The sequence below is a fragment of the Pelodiscus sinensis genome, chromosome 2, assembly GCF_049634645.1.
Source record: "Pelodiscus sinensis isolate JC-2024 chromosome 2, ASM4963464v1, whole genome shotgun sequence".
Taxonomy (NCBI): Eukaryota; Metazoa; Chordata; order Testudines; family Trionychidae; genus Pelodiscus; species Pelodiscus sinensis.
The window spans coordinates 199802191-199823126 of NC_134712.1; the positions used below are offsets into that span (position 1 = coordinate 199802191).

Sequence of the window (20936 nt, forward strand, 5' to 3'; positions counted from 1 at the left end):
CATAATTGGTTCTGCATTGTCCTCAGATAACACAGAGACCTTGGACTGAATGGACGAATGGCACTAATTTATATATTTCTATTAAATCCTATTTGTGCCAGCAAAGCTTTGGGGAAGATTAGCCTATTACAAGCTGTGCAGAATGAACAGTCAAAGTCTTGCAAGGTCCTAGTTTTTGCAAAAGTAAGAGCATTAAGAAGAGTAAAATTTGTGCTCACCCATTGTGCTATCAGCATAATGTAGCACCATGTGGAATTACGGGATACCAGGATATACAAGCCCTTCCTTTGAGTTATTGTATTTCCATAGTAGTTTCTTTCTTCCATGTGTGTGAGCCACTCTTAAAACTCTTTTACTGATTGCTGCTATTAGTAATTTAATATTCCATAATGTTTAACTATTTTGTATAGAAGGAAATTCCAGATATATACTGCTTGTGCTGTTCCTTCTTTTCAGTTAGTTTAGATTGATTACTCATTGTTCTTGGATTCGACAATAGCTCAAAAGCCTTGGGAAGAAAGGATGTTGTTTAGGGGTTAAAATATTAAGCCAGGAGTCAGAACTGTTCATGGTGGTACTTTGCAGAGATATGAGTCTTACTGCAGTTGATGAATGTTTACAAATTGCTTTCAGATGCTCGGTGGGAAATAGCATAGTAAAAATGTGTTGCATCCTGAATGGAAGAGTGTGTTAGGAAGAAAATACAGAGAGAACCGTTCATTTAAGAAGCTGAACAGAACTTTATCATACCAGACCTTTATTGCTGTAAGACTGAGACAAGCACAATAACTTCTCCTACTCTTTCACTGCCCCAAGTAGAATTCTCCTATCTATAATCAGCCTTCTGAGTCTTGATTTTCCATTCAATATCTTTGGTTATTTAGTTGTATTGTTGTGATGCCTGACAGTCCCAGTCATGGAGCAGGACCTGATTGTACAGTCAGTCCCCGAGTTACGCGGATCCGACTTACGTCGGATCCACAGTTACGAACGGGGCTTTTCTCGCTCCAGAGGACTGGAGCGGCGGGACGCCCAGATGCTCTGCAGTCCCGCCGCCCCCGTCCTCCGGGGCGAGAAAAGCTGCTCCCCGTCTCTCTGGTCTGCAGGGAGACCGGGAGTAAAGCCGCGGAGCACGCCCGCAGCGGGACAGCCTGGGCGCGCCTGGGCTGTCCCGCTGCGGGCGTGCTCCAAGGCTTTGCTCCCGGTCTCCCTGCAGACCAGAGAGACGGGGAGCAAAGCCTTGGAGCACGCCCGCAGCGGGACAGCCCAGGTGCGCCCGGGCTGTCCCGCTGTGGGCGTGCTCCGCGGCTTTGCTCCCCGTCTACCTGGTCAGCAGACCAGGGAGACAGAGCAAAGCCATGGAGGATGCGGGCAGTCCCGCCACCCGCGTCTCCCTGGTCTGCTGGCGGGGGGGGGAGTGCAGCTAGTGCCCCCTCTCCCCCCCCCCCCAGCAGACCAGGCTTTTCTTGCCTACGCCTGGGGTAGAGCAGCTGGGGCGCTGCTGGGTTTGTCCCTCAGCGCCGCTCCTCGGCGCTACTGTACCAGCCCGGCAGCACCCCAGCTGCTCTGCCCCAGGCGTCCTGATTCAGCCGCCGAAGAGCGGCGCTACTGGAGCAACCCAGCAGCACCCCAGCTGCTCTGCCCCAGGCGTCCCCAAGTCAGCCGCTGCTGAAACTGACCAGGGGCTGACTACAGGAAGCCAGAGGCAGAGTTGCTCTGCCCCAGGCTTCCTGGAATGAGCCGCTGATCAGTTTCAGCAGCAGCTGACTTGGGGATCCCTGGGTTTCTTAAGTTGAATCCGTATGTAAGTCAGAACTGGCGTCCAGATTCAGCCGCTGTTGAAACTGATCAGTTTCAGCAGCGGCTGACGCCAGTTCCGACTTACATACAGATTCAACTTAAGAACAAACCTATAGTCTCTATCTTGTACGTAACCCGGGGACTACCTGTACTAGATGCTGTACAAAGAATAAAAGTTAGATCATGCATCAGAGAAGCTACAATCTAGCGATTCATTGGGCTTATCTGACTATCCTGTCCAACACTATGGCCAATTAAGGGGGAAAGTCTCAGACATGATTAAGAGCTAAGTTTGTTTCATCATATCCTAGTACCTGGTTTCATTCTTTTTATTTTCTTCCTGGGTCATTTCCCAGCCTTCCACCCTCGACCCCCTTACTTGTCAGAAGGCAAGAACCACAAGGAAGGGTTTCCTGCAGTGTCTTAAGTTGGAAATCTAATTCCCATCTTAACACCCCTTTGAACAAACACTGTCATTTAAAAATGCTTCTAGAATTTGAATTTTGCTGTGCTCTAAGTAAATGGTAGTATTGAAAACACTACAACATTTTGTAGACTTCTGTAAAATTCTGTTTTCCAGAGCATGTAGACCAAGTTTCTCTGTCCCTTTAAAATAAATTAAGCTCTTAAAATATTTAATAATGCCTTCTCTGTTTAATTAGTAGCCTTTTTACAATACAGGGATTGAATATTTTCCTCCTGCTTTGTTGTGAGTGATCTATTTATGCTTCCTAGAATTTTTTTACTAATTTTTTTCAAATTTAATCTATCAGTTAAACTCCTATATCTTTCTCCCGCTCATTGTTTTGTCGTGATTAGCTATATTACCCTTTCTTATTTTTGTCCCTAGATTTCTTATCATACATCTGTGTAGGCTGAATTGGCGAAATCATTAATCTGCTTATGTTTCTAGTCTGATGAATTAATATTATTTCTCCCAGAGAAGCAGAATTGTCAGTTCATGAATTTCAAGGTAATCAGTTTTTAAAAGCTGTCCTTATTTTGTATTTACTATTTCATCTCCATATTTATTTTATAAGGAAATTTTACAACATTTTGTATGTTCTTTCTTCTACATTTTTGATATATTACAGTAATAAATTCCTTATAACCCTGAAACTAGACTGGGCACTTCCTTCCATCTTGAGTTACTTCCACACAAATGCAGGGTACTTGAAAGAACTGAATCGTCCATGTTTTTCTGTTAAACTAAATAAATTAGTTTCCTAAATATAGGGAGACAGCTAAACGGAAGGTCAATAATCATAGAATACTAGAACTGGAAGGGACCTCGATAGGTTATCAGAGGTCCCTTCCTTGTAGCTGAGGTTAGCTACATCATTGCAAACAGATATAGAGGCAGCTGGCCATAGACAGAAATTCAAAGTGTAAAGCTTTATTAGGTCCCAGGTGCTGCTGTGTTGCTAGTACCTCCCCAGTCTTTCTAAGAAGATTTAAAAACATGAACGGGATATTTTCCTGGAGGATAGCTGAGTAATATTGCTGTTAAAACTTGTCCTTGCCCAGCCAGGAACTCCCTCATACAAACTACTTTCCTTAACTGCAAGAATGCCAGCTGCAGAGAGGTCTCTTTGGAAGCAGCATGGTTGTGAGAGGAGGGTAAGTCCTCTCAGATCAACAGTTTTTTGCTTCCTGAAATGAGTTTTCTGCTTCTTTCATCTCCTCCATAGAAAAAAATGGAAAGGGAAAGCTGGCTTTACCTTTTTATGTAGATTTTTTTTCTTGTTTTTTTTATCACAAACATTTTCAAAGTCCCCCAAACTGTGCCCATTTTTTCTTCTCTGTGGTCTCTTGGTTTGCTAAACATGATCTCCTATTAAGCCCAGTTCTGGACTTATTGAAATTAATGGGAGTTTTTCCATGGATTCCATGGTGTGAGCAGGATACGGCCTGGGGACATATTCTCTACTGCCTTGCATCCGTGTGTAGTCAGAGACTATTTTTGCAAAGTGAGTGTAACACACTGCCCCTGTGTGAGCTGCAAGAGAATTCTGTGACATGTAATGTCCATTATTCACTCATTTTGTATGGATGTAAATGGAAGCACAGAGAGCAAGGGAATGAAGAACTAGGCCCCTAATGAATCTTTGCTGACTGTCATAATTTAAATCAATGCAGGGATCTTCGTCCCCCCCCTCCCAATTAATATTTCAAATATTCTATATAGTACCCTCTGTTTTCTAATTCACAGCACATGAAAACGAGGTCTCAAGTGCAGACCCATGAATTCCATTTTTAAATAGGCTCTAAAAAGTTTAATTGGATGTTGCATGTGAAAACATGAAACAGGGTTTAAAATTAGCACTGACCTGGTGTCCATTATGGAATTAATTTTCAAAAAACAGCATGAGTGGGGGTTCCAACCTTTTTGTCTCTCACTGATGTGCTCACTTAGAAATATGGAATACTCTGAATTGTGAGAAGAATAGAGATCACTAGATGGAAAAACCCACTAAGGCTTCATTTGGTTACTTATAAAATTGTTGAACGACCTCAGTTGGGAAGATCATGAATAGCAAGGTTAAAGGCATCTATTGCTTTTTCAGCAGACTGCTGAACATCAAACCTTAAAAGGATTTTCAAAACCTTAAGGGCTGGAATGAACTATTTAGGGGCTTACCTATCACCTGAGGACTTGCACAGCAAGGGCGCCATTTATTGGGGGCCTAGGGCAACAGTAGCCCCCCTCCCGAGTTTGAATCCCTGGATTTCATTCTTGAGGTTTGCTTAAAGCTGCATGCCCTGACTCCAAAGGCAGTTCTTAACTGCAGTAGAGTGTGAGCTGCTTGCAGCTTTGCCTTTGGGGCAGGGAGTTTGTTATTAAAAGAGGGAGGCAGCTGATTAAGAATAATGAAAGGCTAGTCACATTGACAGGTGCTTAAAAGTTGGGGAAAGGGGTGAGAAGAGTAGCAGGGAGTATTGTGCTGCTGGGATTTGAATTTGGACCAGTACTGTCAAACTAAGGTTGCCAGGTGTCCGGTTTTGAACCAAACAGTCCAGTATTTGAGCTTTCTGTTTGGGAAACAAATTGAGAAAATATAAATGAGAAAATATAAATGTCCGGTATTTTCTAACTAAGATGTAACGTAGATTATGATGTAATGTCAAGTGTGTCCGGTATTTTTGTTGAAACCATCTGGCAACCCTATGTCAGACTTTTAAATGCTTCAGGGGGAAGCCGAGTTAATCTGTACAGGATAAACTTAAAACACAAAAACTGGTTTGGTAGCACTTTATAAATTAACAAACGTACAGATGGTATCATGAGCTTTCCTGGGCACAGCCCACTTCTCCAGATGACCGGTCTGTCATCACTCAAGAAAGAGATCTTGGAATCGTTGTGGATACTTCCCTGAAAAGTCTGCTCAAGGTACAGTGACAGTCTAAAAACTGACAGAGTTTTGGGAATCATTACGAAAGGAATAGATAAGAGAGAAAATATCATATTTCCTCTATATAAAGTCATGATATGCCCACATCTTGAATACTGTATGCAGATTTGATCAATCCATCTAAAAAAAAGATTCAGAGGGTAGTTGTTTCATTTTTTTAAGTTTAAAAAAAGATATTGGATTTTGAAAAGGTATAAAAAGGACAACAGAAATGATTAGGGGTAAGGAATAGCTTCCATATGAGGTGAGATTAACAAGACTGGAATTTTTCAGCTTGGGAAAGAAATGTCTAAAGGATCGGGATTATGTTAGAGGTCTAGAAAATCATGAGTGGTGTGGAAAAATAGAATAAGAAAATGCTGTTTATTCCTTCACTAACACAACACAAGAATTAAATTTATAGACAGCAGATTTAAAACAAATTATTTCTTCAGTCAGCCTGTGGAACTCTTTGCCAGGAGATGGCGGAAAGGCCCAGACTGTAACAGGGTTCCAATAAGAACAAAATAAGTTCAAGAAGAATAGGCCCATCAATGGCTACTAGCCAGAATGGGCAGGAATAGTGTCCCTAGCTTCTGTTTGTCAGAACCTGGGAGTGGGCGACTGGATGGATCATTTGATGAATGCACTCTTTCCCCCCCCCCCCCCCCCACCTCGTTCATGCCTTCTGAAGTACCCATCATTGGCCACTGTTGAAAAATAGGATACTGAGCTAAATGGACCATTTGTTTGTCCCAATATGACCATTCTTATCTTAATATAGAGCCCAAATATATCTGCCCCCTGTTGTAACCCACTAGACCCCACTCCATTTCCAGAGCTGAGCCCAGGAGTCCTGACAGTGTGTGTCTTTCTTTCTCTCTCTGCAGTTAGTAAGTAAGAAAGTAAGACCATATATTACAATTTTAAGGCTAACCAGTGACTTGTAACCTATACATTTTCAGCACGGCATTTCAGCAGAACCCCGGATCAGCTGGGGACTCTATCTATCTGATAGAGGCAGCAACGGGGGGGGGAAATTGACTAGTTGACTGACTAGCCGATAAACATTAGCTTATCGGATAGTCCACTAGTCTTTAACATCCCTAGTATTAACAACACACAGGGGCGGCCCGTGAGCCTAGGCGAACTAGGCAGTTGCCTAGAGCGCCGCTGCTCCGGGTGCCCAATGATGACATCACGGGGCGCCCCGTGATGACATCCCGGCCATACAGGCGGGTGTGCCAATTGTGCCGCCTGCCTGGGGCGCCAGCTGCCGCAGCCGTCCTCAGGCTACTCCTGACAACACACAACCCACGATCACAACATAAAGCAGTGAAACAAACACACACACATGCCACGCATAAAGTTTAATTTTTGCAATACAGAATTGTATAATTTTAGCTTACATTAAGTAGATAATTATGCTGAACTAGCTAGCTTTGGGGGGGAAAGGAAATGATCAGAGCTGGGATCAAAAAGAGACCATGATTTGAATCTGCAAGTGCAAATCCTTGTTGGTTGGGTTTTGATTTTGCAAAATCAAATCTAGGTTACCTTTTATCTGAAACATCACGTTCAATCGTGGATGGAAATTGGCTGGAGGTTTTGGTTTTGTCTCTGAAGTCATAACACTTTGAATCTTCGTAGTGCAATTGACTGATCCTGTCTAAACAGTCTGTCAGGGTACGTCTAGACTACATGCCTCTGTCGCCAGAGGCATGTAGATTAGGCTACCAGACATAGGAAAATGAAGCGGCGATTTAAATAATCGCCGCTTCATTTAAATTTACATGGCTGCCGCGCTGAGCCGACAAACAGCTGATCAGCTGTTTGTTGGCTGAGCGCGATAGTCTGGACGCGCGGGTGTCGACATCAAAGGCATTTGTCGACCACCCAGGTATGCCTCATCCCAGGAGGCATACCTGGGTGGTCGACAAATGCCTTTGATGTTGACACCCGCGCGTCCAGACTATTGTGCTGAGCCGACAAACAGCTGATCAGCTGTTTGTCGGCTCAGCGTGGCAGCCATGTAAATTTAAATGAAGCAGCGATTATTTAAATCGCCGCTTCATTTTCCTATGTCTGGTAGCCTAATCTACATGCCTCTGGCGACAGAGGCATGTAGTCTAGACGTACCCTCAGTATTAATATGGGATTTATAGGTGACAAGTCACCATGCTATATTGGTATATCTACATAGATTTCTCTGGATTTCCTAGACTTGATGGATTGCTTTTTGTGAGGAAAAAAATCACCATCACTGTAAATCCATCTTCCTTCACAGCAGATATAGTCTACTTTGTTCTATGTCCAGGACTCTCATTGACTGACACAGTGCAGGCCTACAGTGTTGTGAATGCAGCATGTTCAGCTCCAGGGGGAGGGGTAGAGGTGGGAGGAATGCCTCAAGTAGCTTAACAGCAATTCATCTCACCATTTGAACAGTGACATTAACATACTCCATAGGGAGACCAGCTAATCCTACTCATTCAGGATAATGGTGTTTTTGATCTGAGGCTTCATGGGAGCAGTGGGAGGGATATGGGGGCATTCTCAAGATTTCATTAAGGATATGGCAGACACCTCCCCCGCTCGGTCGGGAGCTTGGGGCTTGCTCACAGATCCTACTGTACTAAATACACCAGAGACAGAAACATTTTAAGAAAAAACAGCCCTGAATTGTGTTTGTACTGATTTATGTACATATCATTTACTGTACATATTGATTTATCAGATAACTGTGAGCTTGGGAAAACACTTCTATATTGCCCAAAGCAAGACTGATCACAGTCAAGGAGTATTTATGGGCTCTTATTTCATAGAGTAGAAATAACCAGTGATTTGCATGTAGTCTCAGGGTGGTAGTAAAAGAATAATACTTTATAAAAAGTATTGCACACCTCCCACTCAGTGACAGCACTCATCAGTTCCCTCTTGCCAGAAAGTGCATTAGCTTTGTGTTCAGATGTTTCTGAATTATTTCAGGAAATTTTTTCAGCCTTTCTGAGCAATATTCCCTCATTTTTTCCAATCCACATGAAGAGTAAATTTTGTTGTGTGTACCAAGGCATGTGTGAATAAGCACCCCCACTAGAAACACATGCTGCCAGTTGTTGCCAGCTGTGGGCGCACTGCTAATTAGCTGGATGGCATTTGAATCTCTCCTTGGCGGTGGCTACTCAAGCGCACAGTTAAAGTAGTGTCTAGACTACACAGTTCTTCTGGAAAAATTTGCATAGCTTTTTCCGCTTCTTTTTTCAGAAGAGGCTTTTTGGACATTTGGCCCATCTACACTGGGCCAAATGTTGGGGGAAAAAACCTTTTTCAGAACATCCCTTCTTCCTTGTAAAATGAGGTTTACAGGGATGCTGAAAAAACATGTCTGCTCTTCGGAAAAAAATTTTGTTCCTTGGACACAGCAGAGTTTTTCTGGGATACCTCCGATTTCTCAGAAAAACTCTGCAGTGTAGACATAGCTTTAGAAAGAACGCTGTTTCTGAACAGAAATGTGAGTCTCAGACTTCATGCTGGATTTCTATGTAAACTTTAATGCATCTTTATCCCCTTCCTGAAATGTCACAAAGCTAACGTTTCTGCTAAGTCATTGTCCAACACACACAGGCATTCACAGAGATAGTTAGAGTTGCATACTATATGTTCACTTAGGTGACCTCGTTAGCTTTTGTAACCCTTTGAGGCTGGGTGCTGCTATTGCTCATGCAAGAGAAAGGGATGGTATTGTGGCTAAGGCACTAGTCTAGGACTCAGCTCTCGTTCTCTTTTTGACACAAACTTCTGTAGTGACTTTGGGCCAGTCATTTAGGCCTTGCTTATGCTTGCGATGGCATAGGGTAGGGTAGAGTAGTTACATGCCACACTGAGAAGCAGACTGTGTCCATATTTACTGGGTTTGAAAGGCTCTGGAAGCAGGGAGGCAGAGGGTTACGGTTCAGGCAATGGGTTAGAGCTCTGCTAAAAATGGCATACAGATGGTCAGCACTGCTTGGGAGTTCAGAATCATGTAGAGTGTATTCCCTAAGGTAGGGGTGGCCAACCTGTGGCTCCAGAGCCACATGTGGTTCTTTAGAAGTTAATATGTGGCTCCTTGCATAGGTATCAAATCCAGGGCTGGAGCTACAGTTGCCAACTTTCCACTGGACCGGAAGGTGCTCACTGTTCAACCCTCAGCTCTGCTCTAGGCCCTTTTCCCCCAAAGATCCTGCCACTTCCTACCCTCTCCACTGAGCCTGTCATACCCATGCTTCCCCTCTTTAGTGTGTCCCACTGAAAAAGAGCTGATCACAGTGGGCAGGAGGAAGAGGAGAAGGAGGAGCTGATCGGTGGGGCTGCCAGTGAGCGGGATGTACTGAGAGTGGTGGTGGGGAGATGATCATTGCTGGTGACATGTAACTGTTGCTCTTTGGCAATGTGCATTTGTAAATTCTGTCTCCTTCTCAGGTTTAGGTTGGCTACCCCTGCCCTAGGATTCAGGTGTGTAGGACCATATACTTGCCTAAGCTACGACTTACCATCTACACTGCTATTTCTACCTGTGTTAGGTGGATGTGCAGTTAGGGTTGCCAGATGGTTTAACCAAAAATACTGGATCTCCCCCCCCCTCCCCCCAAAAAAAAGCCACCGGGAAAAAATTCTGTTGAGTAAAAAAAAAAAAAGGGGGGGGGGGGAGGACCAAAGTTGTTGAGAGAAGGGGAAAAAAAGGGGGGGGGGACCTGACAGGCAGTTATCAAGCAAAAAAACCACAAAAAAACAAACATGGGCCCTTTAAGAAGAGACTTTTTTCCAGCAGCCATCTTGTTTTTCTGCTCCAGCCACAAGACTGGAACCAGGTAAATGGGGAGGAGGGTGGGAGGACCTGGCATGGTATCCAGGGGGGAGTCTGGGGGCTGAGTCCAGTTTCTGAGTGTGTTTTAGGATTGTCAGGTGTCCGGTATTTTCACCTCCTGGCAGGGAAAAAAATCAGAAAATACTGGACATTTTAGGTGTCTGGTATTTTCTGAATTTTTTTTACTGGCCAGGAGGCAAAAATACCGGATAGTCCGGGTCAATACCGGACACCTGGCAACTCTATGTGCAGTATCTGTACTCTACATGCTGCCATAAAGCTCTGTGTCTAAATCCCCATCTGTAAATTGGAGTAGTAACATGTTTCTTTGCCACATGGGATATCTGAGTCTAAATCCTAAAATGCTTGAGGAATTCAGATAGAGGCAATGGGGGCTATATAAGTACCTAAGTAGTACATAAGGAATGGCCGAAGAGGGTTTTAGTGAATTAGAGTGAAAATCATGTCCTCATCCACTAAGTTTGAGCACATGGGTTTGAGTATATGATCTGCCTACAATAAGAACAAATTAAAATACTGCAATCCAAATGAACTATGAACATACTCCCAAGGGCACTTTGCCATTGTAATGTGAACAGTTATTATCACCTTTACTCATTTTATATAATTCATATTAATTAAAGCTGAGAGTTTCTGGATTCCAGTATTATTCAGTGTTTTCTAGCAGATGGAAGGGGATCTGTACAGACTGGTAGAGAGTTCACTGTACCTATGAATAAACCTTAATTAAGATCTAATAATACTGCACATAGTGGGGATTTATCATTTTGGTAATTTTTCCTCTGCAGCACAGAAGATAATACAAAATTGCATATGTTATCTTTGTTTTTATAACAAGTAATTTGTTCAAGGTTGGGTTTTTTTTATTTTTTTTTGCCGTACTACTCCCTCTCCCGATTTTTCTATGTACACGTTAAGTGCTTGCCACAAAAAAAAAAAAAAAAAAAATGCTTTTCTTTGCCTTAGACAATAGATCTGATTTACATCATTGGTATTATATTTTTAAGTGCATAGGAAAAAATGCTAAACGGGCTAAGGCTTTTATAAAAATGAAGGCTGCAAAAAATTACTTCATCATGCAAAATGGTTGCCAAAAGTCATGTAAGCGCCTAATTCCCTGACATACATAATAAATTTAAAAAAAGACCTTTTGATTCTAGTTAGAGTTAGCATCTGGACTTATATTGGTTCATCTCTTTTAAGTGCTTAAATCTTTTCCACCAAATGGGTTTAATCGCATAGGAATAATAACATGGGGTTAGAGAATTATTTAGCAAGAGAACTAGGTGAAAGTATACCAAAGTGTCCTGATCAGGAAAACAAACAAACAAATTCTGAAGTTTAAAAATATCAATTGCTTTTGTGGTCATTCTGTTGAGTATTTGGAGTTCACAGAAACTGCTTTGAGCTCACCAAAACCCCTTTAAAAAACCCACAATTTTCTATTGACTGTCATTGCTCCTTTTAATCTCTTGACTGTCAAAATGGTTAACATTTAAAATAGTATTTTCCTTGGAGGGAGAGTTGAAGTCATTTCTTGGAGGTGGTAGAGGGAGCGGAGCTGTCTTCAAATATCCTGAAAGTTGTGGTGCTGGTGGCAGTATTTAGATAACTGTCCTGAAAATATCATTTGTGCCAGTTAAGACTCAGATAAGAAAAGGGAGAGGTTACTACAAAGATAGGTTTCTAAAGAATGTTGTGAATATGGAGATTACTTAAAACCCATCAATTAAAACTTGTTTTGCAGTGCAGATGTATGTATACTGCCAAAGTGGTCTGACTTGCATAGTTTCAGTTGGACAAATTGAGAGATGACAAGTGTAAGTTACAGGTCAGTACTTGACTATAGAGTCTAAGGCTTCATCTACACTAAAAATATGCCCATTTCCATCAATAAACGGGCAGCCTCTGAAGTAACTGCATCTGTATAAGGTCAAGTATAGTTAAGGGGGCACAGTTTATGCCAGTGGAGCTTGACCCAGTTTCAGACAGGTAACTGGTGCAAGTCTTACCTTTTTTTTGGTCTATAATTAGGAGCATGTGTAATGCTGACAGGTGCAACCAAACCTGGGATCTCCAGATTTTACTGCATGAGCCTCTACAGCATGAGCTAAAAGCCAGCTGGCTCTCAGCTAAGGCTGTGTAGAACAATCACATTCTTTCTCTCTGAAAGTGGTCTAAGTGCCACTATATGAGACAGTGAACTAGGGATGTCAACATATAGTGAACTCGCAGACTGACTCCCACCTGCCACCTTGTACTACTGTGTGGACTATAGGTTTAAAATGAGGCAACTGTAGGGGGACACTGAGCAGAGAACCTCAGACAGCGCCCGCTGCTACTCAAAGCTGTCCAGGGAGCCAGTGGATGCCATCCTGTGGAACTCTGCCGGGATGCGTGACACTAGGCAGGAGCGGAAATAGGCCCAGCAGTCACAGAGCACCCCCTACAATGTGCTTGCAGCGAGTGAGTGCTATGGGCCTTGCACCAGCATAGGGAGGCCTCTATAGCTCTGTCCCAGTCACTTACTTGCTGGTTAGAGAGTAAGTATGGGAGTTGTCTCTGGGTATGGGAGTTGTTCAGTAGCACTCCATGGCTCGGGGGTATTCCTTCTCCTTGCAGCCCTTGCCAGAGGTTGGTGCTTCAGTGGGCCAAGAGTTCAGCCACCTCTGCATCTTGTACACAGATGTCTTTGGGGTCATTGGCTATTCACGGAGTCCCCTTCAGCCTTGTGGTCAGCAATGTTAGTCCTACCTCCCCTTAATTTTCAGCAGCTGTTTAAATAAATATGGATAAATGTAAACAAATCATTCTAAATAAAAACAGGTATTAATTGATACAATTAGGGAAAAAATGGATTCTGCTACACCTCTCTCTAAAGCCACCATATATTTTTTTCTTACCTAGTGTTGTTTGCAATACGGGATTTGAAATAACTCATTGTAATTACTACAGTAGGACCCCTGAGTTAGAACACCTTGGGAATGGAGGTTGTTCGTAATTCTGAAAGGCTCCTAACTCTGAGCAAAATGCTATGGTTGTTCTCTCAAAAGTTGACAATGAAACTTTGACTTAATACAGCTTTTAAACTTTATTAAGAGGAAGAAAAATGTTGCTTTCCCTTTTTTTAGGCATTTACATATGTTGCAGGTTTTTTCTTAAATCAGAGGTGAAAGTAAGCAGGTGCGCAGCTCCAGCAAGAGCTGTGAGATGCGTCAAAAACCATCAGGGAGTTATTTAAAGAGCTGGCAGGGACCCAGGTTGTGATAGGACAGTACCTGTGAGAATTTGAAGGTACTTTCACCCATTTTTAATCCTTGCTGCCTGATCTCAAATGAGTTGAGTGGCTGATTGGGCAGTTCATAACTCTGAGGTAGTACTGTATTTCTTTGGCTATGTCAAGCACTGTGATGTGCGAACTCTTTGACATATAGGCTATGTCTAGACTACAAAGGTAAGTTGGAACAAGATACACAAATTGCATATCTTTTTCCGCTTTTCTGTCAAAAGAGGTTTTTCTGAAATTTGGCATGTCTGCACGGTGCCACATTTTGGAAAAACATGCTCTTTTGACACGTGTCTTCTTCCTCATAAAACGAGGTTTAAAGGGATGGCGAAAGAGCGTGTCTGCTTTTTCAAAAAAGCGGACGTGTTTCTTAGACGCAGCATTACTTTTCCGGGAACTCGGAAAAGCAATGCAGTCTAGATGTAGCTATAGTCTCAGAGGGGTAGCCATGTTAGTTGTAATTTTAAAAACAACTAGCAGTCCTGTGGCACCTTAGAGACTAACCAATTTTTTTATTTGCTCTTGACCTAATAATAAATGTGGCCAACTCTATGGTGCCACAGGACTTCTCGTTGTTCTTTGCCATATGTTTAACTCTGGCACTAGCTTCTTGAAGTATGAACAAAGTGAAGAAAGAGTCATTAGTTGTCTCTCTTAAGCACTTAGACACTGTGTGGCCCCTTTAATGGAATTAAGACGACCATTTGTTCACACATCTCTCTTTATCATGCCATTATTTAGCAGTTCTCTGGAAGATTGAAGAATTCTGGAGTTTGTCTCTTCTTGACACACTTCTTCTGCTGTTATATATGTTTCTATTTTTTTTTTCACTTCAGTTCATCTGATGAAGTGGGTTTTGCCCATGAAAGTTCTTGATTCTATATATTTTGGTTAGTCTCTAAGGCCATGTCTACATTAGGAGATTATTTCAAATTTACGAAATTTGACTTCTGGCTACCCGATTTTACAAATTCGAAGTTCCGTGTCCTCACTATGGGGAAGAATCAAATGTAGTCCAAGGCAGGCTCCGTTACTGTGGACGCGCTACCTAGGGCTCAGAGTCTCAGAGAGCGCTCTGAGGAGTTGCAAGAGGCCTCCTGGAGGCCAATTAGTTTGAATTAGCAGCACTGGAGCATACACACTAATGTTATTTCAGACTTACAAGTTTGAGAATACCATTATTCTTCATGAAAAGCAGGATTACAGAGTTTGAATTCCACGGCCCCTTATTCCGGAATAATGGGCTTGGTAGTGAGGATGGATCGCTTACCAATTTGACCTTGGGGGGCTAATTTCAGACTAAGGTCCTAGTGTAAACCAGGCCTAAGGTGTCACAGGACTACTCTTTGTTTTTAAAGTTACAGACTAACACGGCTACCCCTCTGAGAGCGTCTCTCCTTGTTTGTCAAAATACAGATCAAATAGCCAATAACCAATCGGATGGGAAAGAAGAGTTAGCAAAAGACAGAAAATTAATCTGGAAAGTCACTGAGCTCAAGGTTCCTAAGAGAGTGACAAGGTAGGGTGACTTTCTGAGGCATGAAACTGTAAAGATATTTAAATGTAACCAGGAAGACGCACGTTGTCAGAGAGATGCATGTGTGGATGAGATTATAAATAGAGCGGGGTGAATTTTTTCAGACAATTAGTTTATTTGCCAAAAAATGCAGTTTTGAGCTGACCAAAACTATTTGCTAATTTGGATTGAATAAATAGATTGAATACTAATGGCAAATAGTTAGGACTGATTTTTTTTTAATCTAAAAATTTTGTTTTTAAACCAAATGTTTCAGCTTTTCATTTTGAAAGGACATTTCATTTAGAAATGTAGACAAATTTAATTTTTGGAATGGTAAACACCCAAAACTGAAATGACAAAAAAGAAAAAAAATTGTTTTGGTATTGCTGAGGAAAAATGAAAACATTCTATTTTGGGCCAACCCCAGATTCATTTTTTTTCACATTTTTGTTTTAATTATCAAACTTGAAAAAAAATCAGTGACCCAGTCTGCCTTACTTACAAATATAACGGGGGGTGGAGGGAAAGGAGGCGAAAAAGGGCTGTTGATGATGAGATCAAGGCTACGGTCATGTGTATGGGTAGGAGAGATGACAGATATATCATAAGGCTGTGGGAAGATAGAGTAGAAGTTAGAAGGGAAATAGTTAAGAGCAGTGGTTAAAGTTGTTGATCAAAATAAAAGTTCTGTTGGGGGTTCATCACAGATCTGCACACCAGTGATAAACTGCTGTATCATTTTGTGGTGATGGGATGCAGTAAGAGGAAGACAATGGGAACAGAAGATGATAGATTTGTGAAGGAAGTTCACTTCCTGAAGTAGCCAGTTATGCAGCTGAGCAGAAGCGTGCAAGAATGTTCATGCAGTTTGTGAAGCTGGAGGGCACAGTCCTGTTCCTGTGAATTCCCAGGATGCCAAAAGGAAGTTGATATTATAGGGGAAAAGCTTTCTCTATGACAGGGGTGGGCAAGAGGCTGCCAGCGGGCCACATCCGGCCTGCCAAGCCACTGGATCCAGCCCACGGCTGCCTCGTTGGGACCCTTAAGCACAGTACAGCGGCAGCTGATTTGAATGTGGCTGCTCTGTTCTAGGAGTGAGGAGGGAGGCTTTGTGCTCTGTCCCGCCTCTCAGCAAAATCTCTCAGCTCCCATTGGCCAGCTTCTGACCATTAGCAGCAGAGATATTTTGCTGGTGGCAGGGGCAGCCAATGAAGTCTCCTCCCTCTTTTCCTCCCCGCCATTCTGCTGGAGCAGAACCACATGAGCAGCTTGCGCAGCCTTCAGTTTACTGCAGGGCTGTGGACTGGGAAATGCCTAGGTAAGTGTCTCCCAGCCAGAGCCTGCCTTTGCCCCCTCCCCCCCACCAACTACTTGTCCCAGACCACCACCCAAATTCTCTGTATCCTTTTTTCCCCATGCTACAACTCTGTCATAGACCCTGCACCCATTCTATACCCTCCCCCAGGCCAGAATTCTCTTTAGGACCTGTACCCCCTCCCTGACCTTGCAACCCATTCCCCTGCCCCAGTCATCACCCAAACCCTCTGCACCCCATTAACCCAGATCACAACCCCCCCTTCCTCTGAGACCCTTCCTTAGGCCAGAATCCTCTCCTGCACCCCCTCATGGACTTTGCACCCCAAGCCTATGCCCCAGATCACAACCCCCTCCTTCATCCAAACTCACTCTCAGACTCTACACCCCCTCCTGCACTCAGTCCTCCTACCCCAAGCTTCCTTCTGCACCCAACCTCTGTTCCAGACCCGAACTCAATTGGTAGAATGCAGCCCTTGACCATTTGCCAAAATCTTGGAGTGCCCACCCTGCTTAAAATTATTGCCCACCCCTGCTCTATGAGGAAAAGATCAGGTGAGGAGTGATCGGTAATCAGAAGTCAGTGGCACTATCTATGGTGAAGTATTATTAATATACATTACAGTAGAACCTAGGAGAACTAGTAAAATAGGACACCACTGTGCTGGTACTATACAAACACAGACAAAAAGACTGACCTTGCCCTAAGGCGTAATGGATAGGGAAGGATTTACTATTGATTGGGTGGTGAGCGAAGACAGAAAATTAGACAAGGGATGCATGTGGCTGTGTAGTACAGGACTGATTAAAACATTTGTGGATGTGAATGACAGATTTTCTTTGAAGAAGTTCATCTGCTGAGAGTTGGGATACACAAGAAGTAGGGCAGATTAGGTGCCCCAAAGGGTGTGAGGGAGTAGGATCTATTCTATGCTAACTATAAGTAATAACAGACTATCTCTGTGAGCACTTTCTCCAGTGCCATCTTGCATTGTCTTCTGTTGGCAAAGATACAATGTGATTTTGAGAGGTAACAAAATACCATAAGGTTTCATCAGTTAAGTAATCTGAATTCACGCGAATCCTAATAAAATATTAGGTGAAGAGTTGTTAGCATTCTCCATATTCTGATAAGCTATCCAAAACAATAAATAACACTTTTGATTATTTTTTTACCAGCTTGTTATAGAAGACTAAGCAAAATCTGGCAAATGTTAGATTACTGCTATGCATTCCTCAAAAAAACCCCAAACCCAACAACAACAAAAAACACACACAAAAAAAATACTGTAGAGTGCAGGACACACAAACACAAACCAGTGTTTACTTAAGATGGATTGCATCTCATTGCAGACACCATGTGATTTTTAAGAGTTGTCATGGTAACTGTGCATTTTTTATTTCATATCTTGAATAAAGATTCAGATTGTCCTTGTTAAATCTAACTTATCCCCTTTCTGAAGTTTAACACAACTGTGCTATATAATGAAAGCAATGCCTGGAGAAAAGAAGACACCCCCCCCATCATTTATACTATCACTTTTTACAGTGCATGTTTAATTTAGAACTAAATACTGCTGTATAAACAATTCTAGCTTGAACAAAAGAGAAATTCTTAAATATATTAATTCTTAATTATAACATAAAGCAGGAGGGGAATATAACCTATTGTATAATAGTGTACAAAATGTTTTTATTTTGTTGTAAATGTATTTATTCAAAAGAACATTTAATTAAAAATTTAGGAAATATATTTACACACCTAGGCATGCAAGAACAATTTTGAACTTATATTTTTTTCTTTTGGTATAATTTTTCAACACTGTTTTTCTTTCTTATATAACTTTAACTTCTACCTTTAAAATTGTTTTGTGTTATGTATGACTGGTGTAGTAGTCACTGGCAAAAAAAAGGGGGGGGGGACTTCTGAGTCATGAGTGTGTTTGTGTGCTGTGGTGGAGGTTTGATTTAAATCATTTCAGTATTCAGATGAAATATTCTGTAATATATTTGAGGGTTGAGGGGACTCTGCATGCAGCCTGATCTTGCTCCCATTATTGTGAGAAATCAGTCACTGAAGTCAACAAGCATTCCTAAGTAAGAAATGTAGAATTAGGTCCCCAGATATTGAGTAAAGAGAATAATTTTTAGTTTTCCTTCAAGTCCTTTCTTCAATTCTTTTTGATATACATATTGCATGTTCTGCTCTGTTGTTGGCTCAGGATTCACTACCAAGTCTGAGGATGATTAGTGATTCATCTATATTTGAGTGATTTACATTCAAAAATTAATTAATAAGAAAACAGCCATTAGAAAACATCAGTAAAAGGATAGTCATTTCAGGCTATGTAGGGGGGAATATAAACTAGCCACTGTAACCAAGGAAATTACACTGAGAGGAACTTAATGCTATTCTTAAAAGAAATTTGAAAATACTATCTTGCTGCTTATGGTTAAAAACATACACTAAAGCTCGCACAATAAATTATTTAAACCCCAGGTGATGGCTGCTACTGTTTGCACTGTAGCATAACTACAACTTGAATGAAGTGATTTTATTTCAAACATTAAATTAGCATCATTTTTCACTAGCATACACAATGTTTTCAATACTTCAGAGTATTCTATTATGTTGGGGGGGCTATTAAAAGTGTCAATATGTTATACATTACTTGATATTGGAGATCGAGAGATTTATGCAGTATTTTCCTTTTTAAAATTTATCTTAAACCTTTTGTGACTTTCAAGTCTGATTCTGGTATAGGTTTTTGCTGAGTGCTATATCTTGAAACATCAGCTGCTGGCCCTCTTGAGAACAGACACTCAACCGCCCCCCCCACTCCCCACAAGATTGTGATAAATGTCAGGAACAGCACATAAAACTAATGGGCAAATTCTAATTTTGGAGATCTGTGCTGAAATATAAAGTTTGTATCAGTCTGTCTGCCTGTATGTGTATATATTTTTTCATTTTTTCATTGGAACAATGGAACTGTCAACCCTGAGGAAGAAGTTAGGGACCCGGACATGGGCAATCATGCCTAGTGGTTGGAGCAGGAGTCAATAGCCAGGAATAGGAGCCCAGGGTCAGAGCCAGAGTCAGCGAACAGATGTCAGAGTAAAATTCAGGAATCTGAGCTTGAGCTACCTGGAAAGAGGCAAGGCAGGAACAGGGCTGGGAACAAGTAGGAAAAAGAAACAGCCATGGGCAAATGTTTTGAGCAGCCAGCACCCTGCTACTGGTCTTAACAGCAAGTCTGCTGATCCCCTCAGCCAATCAGATGGCTCCGTTGGGGCCCAGCTGTGATCATTAGGTCATCTGGGGGCTAACCCAGCAGGTAAGCAGACTAACTGCAGGCCCTTCTTTCTCACCATAGGAGAGGGACTTTCTCTGCTGTTGTACCACAGTTGTGGAAATCAGGTCTAAAACTCTCCCGTGTCATAACCTAAACCTTCCTTTTGAGGAGAGGATGAAGAGAGAGAGAGAGAGACAGAATCTTTTGTGGGTTTATTTTAGTTGTTGCAAAGTGTCCTGCACTATGATTATGGGCACCGTACAAGCATATGGATAAAAGTTTTTATATATAGCATGTCTGGCCAAAATCATATTCAACATGTTTGGTTTCAGTTGACCAAATTATGAAGTGATGTGTAAAGGGTATGGATATGTGAGTGTGCGTGTGTTGAGTTTCAGACCTCATCTGCAATGGAAATGTGTCCCAATTCCATGTATAGCATCCACTCACTAACACGAATTTTACCCTACATTGAAAGACTAGACAAGTTAAACATGAGTGTGTCATCTTCTAAATGGTTTCTATTCATGTGTGAAAGCTAATGATGGGCTATGGTAGAAGCTGTCTGCTTCCAAATGGAATATGAAATAGCTGTTTCTCTGGTTCCCTAGATACCCAGATAAATTCTGTAATTTCACTGTTCTAGCTTCTGTTTTGAGATTGCTCCTGAAGTGAGTCTATTTTATATCCAGTGAAGCCTCTTCAGGTGATTTCCCTCCCCCCCCAAATGAGACTATTTAAATAGCATAAAATCTCTCTGAAACTAGGACTGTCTGGAATAAAGGGGTATCTTAGATCCCTGGTTTTACTATGGAATATTTTCTTTTCTTCCTCTTATACTTGGATATCCAGATATTAGAGTATATTGTATTTCCCTTACTCTCTTCACAATCACTAAGGTCTGATAAAGTATTCATTGAAATCAATCAAATTAGTTGGGGCTGGGTGGAAGGAAACTGGAATTTTTGCCCTATTTGAAATTTTGAATGTCCAAAATTTGTTTTCATTCTGATTTGGAACTGAAAGAAAAGTGAAATTTCCCATGGAACAGAAAAAGAAAAAAAAATGCGGTCTTTGGAAAAACTGAGATGGGATTTTTTTGTTTAAAAAAAAAAAAAAGTCTGTCCCCACTTTTGCAACCCCAGGCAAGTTGCCAAGAAAGCATGATTTCCATCAAGATGGCAAATCAAAATGATCCTGCAATGTTTTGATTTAGATCAACTGGTATTTTAAGAGAGAGAAACTATTTACATTAGATAATTTCTGATCAACTGTAATGACCATCATGGTAATTTAAGAGGGAGTCACTGTAGGAAGAAGTGATTGGAATCCATCCTTTTAATTTGCAATACAAATCTGTCTGTCTGCATCTCAAACTTATTTCCATGTAACAACTTCATGTGCTCAAGTCTTTCAACACCACCTTATTTCAGAAGTTTAGTGGTAATAGTGGTGCACAGCC

At 41.8% G+C, this 20936-nt stretch overlaps 1 protein-coding gene across 4 annotated transcripts in view; it reads left to right on the top strand.

Annotated features, from left to right (window-relative positions):
* The window catches only part of RAPGEF5 (Rap guanine nucleotide exchange factor 5), a 216196-nt gene that overhangs the window by 104588 nt on the left and 90672 nt on the right, over window positions 1–20936 (top strand). For 2 of the 4 annotated variants that reach the window (XM_075922222.1, XM_075922223.1), the window contains exon 1: window positions 13601–14864. The exons of the other annotated variants lie outside the window; for them this stretch is intronic. The gene's annotated coding sequence lies outside the window, so the exon portion shown is untranslated. Of the gene's footprint in view, window positions 1–13600; window positions 14865–20936 lie in introns of those variants that run through there. 4 annotated transcript variants of the gene reach the window in all.